Genomic DNA, 8,670 nt, shown 5'->3' with positions numbered 1-8,670 from the left:
TCCCCATTAGAGCACTTTAAAGTAGTCATTAACAACTCCTAGGGTGAATATTAAAATTAACTTTTAAAGCACTCACATATATCTTGCTGTCTAAACTGAAGTATTTAAATTATGACAATAATCGCCCAATGCCTGTGAAACCTTTAGACCGCAACTTGATATTTTTTAAGTGACAGTCTACCTATTAAGTCTGATTTTTTTTAAGACATTCGTAGATTCTTCATTAAAGGCAAATAATTAAAATAACACCAGCTGATGAAATACTCTCTTTGCAAGAAATCTTCACAGCTCTTGACTTTTTAATTGCTGAAAAATGTGTTTTCAGACACGTGGGTGGGTTGTAAGTGATTCTACATGTGACTCAGGTTCTTTAGAGCTGATCGTAACCAGAGCTCTTCAATACCAGGATTCTCAGTGGGAAACGGTCCCCAAGGAAATAGATTTTTGATGAAGCTTAAATATCAATATATTGACACAGAAGGTCTTTTAAGCTCTTACTGTCTGTAGAAAACAACTTTCGTAAAAAGCTATGCAGCCAAAACAGTAGAACAGAGTTCAATGCCCTGTTTATTTAGGACACACCTCACTCCCTTGCTTTTGAAATTGAGCTAAAAGTGGGTCACAGTAGGCAAAATATTAAAAGAAAATATAGATATTTATTTTTAGTGTCCTTGATGGTACATAAGTTTGGCTCTGGTTAATTGCACAGAGGGCAGCAGGGGGCATAGCTTTTCTGCAGGATAAGAGAGAGAAGGCAGAAGGCAGGAAAGATTAAGAAGGGCAATTGCCAAGGACAGGGTTTGTCTAGTGCGAAGTGGGTGGTATGAGGCACCTGGCTGGCTCAGTCCCTAGAGCTTATGGTTCTTGATCTTGGGGTTGTGAGTTCCAGCCCCACATTGGGTGTAGAGATTACTTAAAAATAAATAAATAAAAAAATAAAGTAGTTGGTGTATCGCTAAAAACCCAAACCCAAGTTTTTTGGTTTTATTTCTTGTTATTGTGTTGTCAGGGGGAATGAAGGGACTCTATGCTTATGGAGGCACAACTATTCACTAGGATGTAAGCACGAAGCTGTTTAACCGCTCCCAGCCTCCTCTAGTGGAATCCCTGGGCCGTGGGCTCCTTTCATACCTGACTGACATTCCCTCCCGATTCTGGAACTCCCCAGTCCTATTTCTAATGTTCGGTTCTCCTTATTTCTCCACTTCCATCTCAAGAACAAAACAACACAAAAGTTAAACGTCTATCTAGAGGGAGTGGGGGTGGGAGATGTGTCTGCCTTCACGCACCCATCTTCTTCTTCTGTCCTAGAGATGACCACCCGAGGTTTGGGGGATGGAATGAGAGGCGGGATCTCTTCACTTGCTCCTTGAGGCAGGAGGGTAGGGGGTGCTAGGGCCAAGGTTGCTGCTGCCTTTTTTTTTTTAATATTTTATTTATTTATTTGACAGACAGAGATCACAAAGTAGTCAGAGAAGCAGGCAGAGAGAGAGAGAGAGAAGCAGGCTCCCTGCTGAGCAGAGAGCCCAATGTGGGGCTCGATCCCAGGATTCTGGATCATGACCTGAGCTTAAGGCAGAGGCTTTAACCCACTGAGGCACCCCATGCTGCTGCTTTTCTAATGCTAACAGATTTTCTTCCCCAGCATAGCTGCCCGCCTCACCCTCCCTGGGAGCACATGTCCTACCACATAGTCTCTTGAAGACATGGGGTCTGCCTCAAGCTCAGCCACTTTTTCTTTCTCTCAGCTCAGGCCTCCCCTTACCCAAGTGGCCCTCTTCTACAACATTTCTCTTGGATGTGGTACTGGCAAGGTGGCCGGGCTCAGTGACTGGGTCTACTCCACTTAGAGGAAATTCTATCTTTGCTGTGCAAAAGGCAGAAATGCAGTCTGGAGCCTCATGAAGAGTGAAGTAGAGCACTTTGTAGGAAACAAGTGGAACGATAGAAAACCATCTGTCATTAACTCAAAGGAATGCATCATTCCTAGAAGTAATGCAATTCCAGGCTGAGGCGGGGAGTGGAGAGAGCAAACTCCCAACCCATCTCCTAATTCCAGGCAGTAACTTAATGCCCAGTACACAGACAGAGAACACATCAGATGCTCTAATTGGTGAAAGCAGATACTGCATTTGATTTTAGCTACTAGGCAGAGAAGAGATAATGGTTCTACTTATGCCACACCTTTCCCTTTCACCCTTGAGGTGGAAGCTACTACTTCCAGAGCTCCCCATACTGCTCCAGTGCTCTGAATCTTGCCCTGATATGAATTGTTAAAATGCTCCTGAAGAAAAATATTTCCTACTGGAAATGATCAGTTGTTGTGTGTGTGTTTTTTTAAAGATTTTATTTCTTTATCTGAGAGAGAGAGAGCACATACAAGCAGTGGGGAGGGGCAGAGGCAGAGGGAGAAGGAGACTCCCCGCTGATCAGGAAGCCCGATGCGGGCCTCCATCCCAGGGCCCCAGGGTCCTGACCTGAGCCAAAGGCAGAAGCTTAACCAACTGAGCCACCCAGGCGCCATGGAGATGATTAGTTTTGATGTCTCCTTCGTGGGGCCTTATTCAGACCCCTCCTTCCTATACTAACTCATTAAACTTAATTGTTTGGCTCCATCCCCCAGCTCCCATATTTTCTGCACCTCTTTGAGAGGCAGGGACAACTCTGGGTCTCAAGGGAATAGACTATTTTTTTTTTAATTTAATTTATTTATTTGAGACAGATGGAGTGAGAGAGAGAAGAGAGAGCGAGCCTTCATGCGTATTAGCGGGGGCAACAGCAGAGGGAGAGGGAGAAGCAGATCCCCACTGAGCAGGAGCCCGAAGCGCGGCTCAATCCCAGGACCCTGGGACCATGACCTGAGCCAAAGGCAGACACTTAATGACTGAGCCACCCAGGCACCCCTAGACTATTTTTAAAAAAAATTTTTATTATGGGAAATTTCCAAATTATAGTAATAAAGTTCTACAATGGTTCCATAAAGTGAGATCCTAATAAGGTGTATCTGTTTCATTTGATTGAAACATTTCTTACAGGAGGCAGACTACCTAAGGTTATGCTATGGTAGCAGGCAGCTCCAAAATCAAAGCAGTTTATAGCAACTTAGGGTTATTTCCTGCTCACGTGAATCTCCGTTGTGAATCAGCTTCACGTACCCTTCACTCCTGGCCACGGGCTGAAGAAACAGTCCCTGTTTGGGATACACCCACTTCCTGGCAGATGGAATGAGAAATGGTTAACACACAATGACTTTTAAAATTTCTTTTTTTTGTAAGCTCTTATTTATTAATTTGACATAGAGACAGTGAGAGAGGGAACACAAGCCAGCAGAGATGGAGAGGAAGAAGGAGGCTTCCTGCTGAGCAGGGAGCCTGATGTGGGGCTCGATCTTAGGACCCTGGGATCTGACCTGAGCCGCAGACAGATGCTCAACGACTGAGCCACCCAGGTGCTTGACTTTTAAAATTTCTGCTCAGAAGTAGCAAATATCACATCTGCTCAAATTTCATTGATCAAAGAAAATCATGTGGCCAAAGTTGAGGTCATGTGAAAAAAAGAAGCATAATGGGACACCTGGGTGGCTCAGTTGGTTAAGCAGCTGCCTTCAGCTCAGGTCATCATCCCAGCGTCATGGGATCGAGTCCCACATCTGGTTCCTTGCTCCGCAGGGAGCCTGCTTCTCCCTCTGACTCTGCCTGCCACTCTGTCTGCCTGTGCTTGCTCTCGCTCTCTCTCTGACAAATAAATATATAAAATCTTTAAAAAAAAAAAAAAGCGCATAATTCTCCCAAAAAGGAGGGCCGCATGTATTGAGAATAATGCAATCTGTCATACCTTCTTAGTTTCTTTCAATATTAGGTTTCTCTCCTCATCTCCCCCCCACCCGACAATCTACCAGTTGAAGAACTGGGGTAATTTGCGCTGTAGAATTTCCTATATTCTGGATTTTGCTAATTGCATCTCTGTGGTGTACTTGTTTAACACATTCCCCTGTCCTTCTCTTTCTTCTAAATCTGTCATTAAACATATAGGCATGTTCAAATTCAGGTTCAAATTTTTGGCAAGGATACTTCCTAGGCGGTTATGTGTGTCGTTGGTTGTCTCTTGCTGTGTAACAAATCATCCCCAAATGTGGTGGCTTGAAACAACAGTCATTATCTACTATCTCGTGGCTTCTATGGGCAGGGATTCAGACAGGGCACAGGTGGACAGCTTGTTGCCTTATGATTTCTGGGGTCAAGCTGAAAAACTCAGAGGCTAGTCTGAAATCACCAAAGGCTGAATGCCTCGTTCAAACTGGTTCACTCACTTGTTTAGCAAGTTGGCATTAGTAAGTGGGTTCTTTTTTATGTGGGCCTGTCTGGAGGGCTCCTTGAGCAACTTCACATCATGGTAGTTGACTTCCTCCACACTGATCAATCCAGAAGAGCAATGTCGAAGTGGCAGTGTCTTTCCTTACCTACCCTGTGGATTCATATGCTGACACTTCAAATGGTCACAAAACCAGCCCTTATTCAGGATGCGACGTCTATGCAAAGGCATAAATACCAAGAGTGGAGGTTCACTGGGTCGGTCACCTTGGAGGCTGAATGCTCGATGTGTCATGTGGTTTTTGATGTTAAAAAAGATAAATAGGAACATGGGGCACCTGGGTGGCTCAGTGGGTTAAGCCTGATCCCAGGGTCCTGGGATTGAGCCCTGCATCAGGCTCTCTGCTCAGCAGGGAGCCTGCCTCCCCCTCTCTCTCTGACTGCCTCTCTGCCTACTTGTGATCTCTGTCTGTCAAATAAATAAATAAAACCTTAAAAAAAAAAGGTAAATAGGAACAATTGATAGCATGTTATATGGAACAGTGGTTGTCGGCATTTGAGATGGCATGGTCCAGGAGATTTTTCAAGGGATGAAAATAGGTCTAAGTGGAACTACTACATCTTTGTTTTGCCATGTAAAGTCACTCAAAAAGAGTTACCTGTTCATTCTGCAATTATTTTTTCATTCTTTAAAAAAGGTCTTTAAAAAATATTTATTTATTTATTTATTTATTTATTTGACAGACAGAGATTGCAACTGGCAGAGAGGCAAGCAGAGATGGGGGGTGGGAAGCAGGCTCCCTGCTGAGCAGAGAGCTTGATGCAGGGCTTGATCCCAGGACCCTGAGATCATGACCTAAGCTGAAGGCAGAGGCTTAAACCACTGAGCCACCCAGGTGCCCCTAAAGGCCTTTTTTCTCTAGAAGTACATTATCGCGGAGTGAAGAATTATCAGCTTTGATGTGGAACAAGGAGAACTGCTCCCCAAATGTACAGTGAAGGTCCACTTTGAAAACAGCTGTAGTCCAGTGGAGGATTCCAGTACCCTACCATCCCGCATTTCCACTCCTGGCTGTACGCCACCGTGAGATTATACATACGCACACCAGGACCACGTGCAAGGACGTTCGTGCCAGTATGTTCATGACAGCCTCGCACTGGAAACAAACCAACTGCTCTCAACTGTAGCTAGATAGACAAACTGATGTATATGCATACTGTATGTTTCCACTTACATTAAGTCCCCAAACAAGCAATACTAAAGCACAGTGCTTTACAGTGCATACTTATATGAAAAAAGTAATAAAAAAAAATTGTGATAAAGATCAAGGGGCGCTTGGATGGCTCAGTTGTTTAAGTGTCTGCCTTTTTCTCAGGTCATCATCCCAGGGTCCTGGGATCAAGCTCCCTGCTGAGCAGGGAGCTTGCTTCTCCCTCTCCCTCTGCTTGCCTCTCCCCCTGCTTATGCTCGCTCACTCTCTCTCCCTCTCTCTGTCAAATAATAAAATCTTTAAAAAAAAAAAAAAGGACAAAGTTATGGTTACATTTGTGGGGATTTTGGAGAAACCCAAGTAGACACAGTTGAGGGGCTGGCAATGTTCAATTTACTGACCTCAGTGATGGTTACACAGATAGTGCCTCGATAACTCATTAAGCGGCACATTTTATGTTTTTTTCTGTGCTGTATTTTACTATAAAAAGGGGGTTTTAAGAAGGAAAAATTAGTCTTTTTAATTAAAAGTTTTAGCTTTCGGGGAAGCTTTTTTTATAAAAGACCGTCTGTTCTTTCTCGGCTCGCTCATCCTTCTCCCGCCCCTTTTCTTCGCACAGGGTGTCCGCGGGTCCTCTGTTAGTCCTGGCGCTGGTGGCTTCACACTGGAGACCCTCACTCATCCCTGATTCAGGGAGGCAGGAGGGCTGTGTGGTTGAGCACACGTGCACACACACTCATGAGGCTTCCCTCCCTTGTGCCTTGAGAGAGCATCTTCGCTCCTCTTCCCAGGTTGGCAAGAAGAGGGCACAGGCTCTCCTTAAGAACTCTGAAGTTCCCCCCAAACCACCCCCACAAAACCCCCAGCTTGTTCCCCCCAGGCCTTCTGGGCAGGAATGAGGGCAGACCTGGAGGCTCTCTGACAGGCTTTGTCAATGGGCCCCGCAGGTAGCCCCAGCACCTGGGAGCGCCCTGGACTAAAAGCAATGTGGCACTTAGCGATGTGGTTCTCAGCAGTGGCCCCAAAGAGCCCGTTTTGGTCCCAGGCACTTTACGGCATCCCATTACAGCTGTGGACGGGGCATCTATTATACGCCAGGCATTTCGCCAGCTGCTTACATGGAGCAGTGTTTTATCACTTACAACAGCTTATTTCATTTTCAGAACAATCCTATGAAATAGATGGGTGATATCTACTTTCTTTTACTTTTCAACGAGGCCATCGAGGCTCCTCAGGTTTGAGTATTTTATCTAAAGTCACTGTAAAAGGGCTGGCCATACCTCTGAATACCTACCATACCCGAAGACTCTTGGCAGAAAATGACCCCGTGGGGTTCCTCAGGCGGGAGTGTTTGATGTGATCTCCCCACCCACCGCCACTCCCAGCCCACAGCTGAGCTTGCCAGAAGACGCCACCTGACTCAAGGGCAGCCAAGCTATAGGGCAGAGGTAGATGGAGCGGCGGCAGGAGCGAGCTGTCCAGACGGGAATGATGGTGATTATAGGGAGAATTAGATTATCTCGGGAGCGTTTGGTGAGAACTACAGGGAAATTGTTGTTACAAGAGGAAAAGCTACAAGACGCCAGAGATGAGCCAGTTGTGCACAGGCCCCATAAGGAGGGAGAGTGAGTCTGTCAAGAGTAGGGAGTAGGGTCAGAGTCAGCTTGACCGTGAACAGAAAATGGGTATCTGTTGACACCAACAGAAGGTGAGTTACTTGAATGACGCTGGCAGGAGCACTGGAAGCAAAGATTTCAGGGGGACCAGGTTTCCATAATGATGGGGGAGCAGCACTCCTGTTGCTGTGTGGGCTCAGGGCAGCCTCTATCTCTGGTGGCCCCTGTTGGGCTGGTGGCCCCCACCCCTCGGTGCTCTGTGTGGCAGGAAACCCCTCCCCATCCCAGCCCGGCTGGGCTTCTAGGGGCTCTGGCCCATGTGGGACTGTGAGGGGCCGGTGCAGCCCCTACCCTGCTTCCCCGAGCGGGCAGGAGGCCACTCTCAGTGGCTCTGGGGCCAGCAGCAGCCCTCCCAGCAACCAGAGATGGGCTGCCAGAGGAAATACTCCCCCTTTTGGCTTCAACATTGTCTTTTGGGTGCTGGCTCCAGGGCCTGGGGTGAGAAGGGCGTTCTCTCCAGCCGCTCGGTGCTGGAAGGTCCGGGAGGCCTCCACCCCGCCGGGCAGCTCTAGGATCAGAGGCACCATGTTGGTGCTAGTCTTTGCCTGCTGCATCCAGGCCCTCTGGGATCACCTTTCTGCTCAAGTTTTTCTCCGTGTTCTTGGGTCTCATCGTCTTCCCAGAGCTGGCATCAGGGATCTTGGCCTTTGTGTTTGAGAACACAATTTGAGACCTGCTCAGTTTCTTTCTCAACAAAAATGTCAAGGCCTTTCGGGACAACATTGAGTTCCAGAACTTTATTGACTTTGCTCGGGAATAGCCATCTTGCTGTGGAGCCATGGGGCCTAATGACTGGAACCTCAATATTTATTTCAACTGCACTGACTTGAACTCTAGCTGGGAGCACTGCACGGTGTCCTCCGGCTGCATCAGAGACCCTGCAGAGATGTCCTCAGCACCCAATGTGGCTCAGACTCCAGGCTCAAACTGGAGCTGGAGCAGCAGAGCTCCATCCACACCAAAGGCTGCTACGTGGACCAGTTCGACAAGTGGCTGCAGGACAACCTGAATGCTGTGGCTGGAGTCTTTGTGGCCATCACCCTCCTCCAGATCTTTGGTATCTCTTTGGCCCAGAGCCTTGTGAATGATATCAAAGCAGTGAAGGCCAACTGGTGAAGCTGCCACAGTGGCCATGACTACCTGCCTACCCAGTGACCACCCCCCCACCCCCCTACCATGCCACTGTGCCCATGATGGGCAAGGACACAGGTGTTTCTGCTAGGACCTGAGCTCCATATAGGGTAGTGTAGGTATGCAATGTGCCCATGGGGACAGCTGTGTGCCTCTGCCTGGGCTGCCTATTATGGAGCCGTGTGCATGGTGGGTGAGTGTGTCTATGTGAGTGTGCACAGGAGCCACCATCTCAGCTGTTATCAGGTGGCGGGTTTTCCAGGGCCTAGGAATGGCACAGCTAAGAGAGTGTGGGCAAGATCGGGTAGGGGTCTGCCTTGTCCCCTCCCAAGCTAGGACACA

General features: G+C 47.4%; 1 pseudogene across 1 annotated transcript; it reads left to right on the top strand.

Annotated features, from left to right (window-relative positions):
* The first annotated feature begins 7,722 nt into the window (after positions 1 to 7,722).
* LOC309843974 (tetraspanin-17 pseudogene) lies at positions 7,723 to 8,313 on the top strand (annotated as a pseudogene). Its single transcript has one exon. The product of its transcript is annotated as a tetraspanin-17 pseudogene (transcript).
* Positions 8,314 to 8,670: the final 357 nt, after the last annotated feature.

The sequence above is a fragment of the Mustela nivalis genome (assembly GCF_964662115.1).
Source record: "Mustela nivalis genome assembly, chromosome: 11".
Taxonomy (NCBI): Eukaryota; Metazoa; Chordata; class Mammalia; order Carnivora; family Mustelidae; genus Mustela; species Mustela nivalis.
The sequence above is the reverse complement of the archived record's forward strand: the minus strand, read 5'-3'. Positions and strand labels throughout refer to the sequence as shown.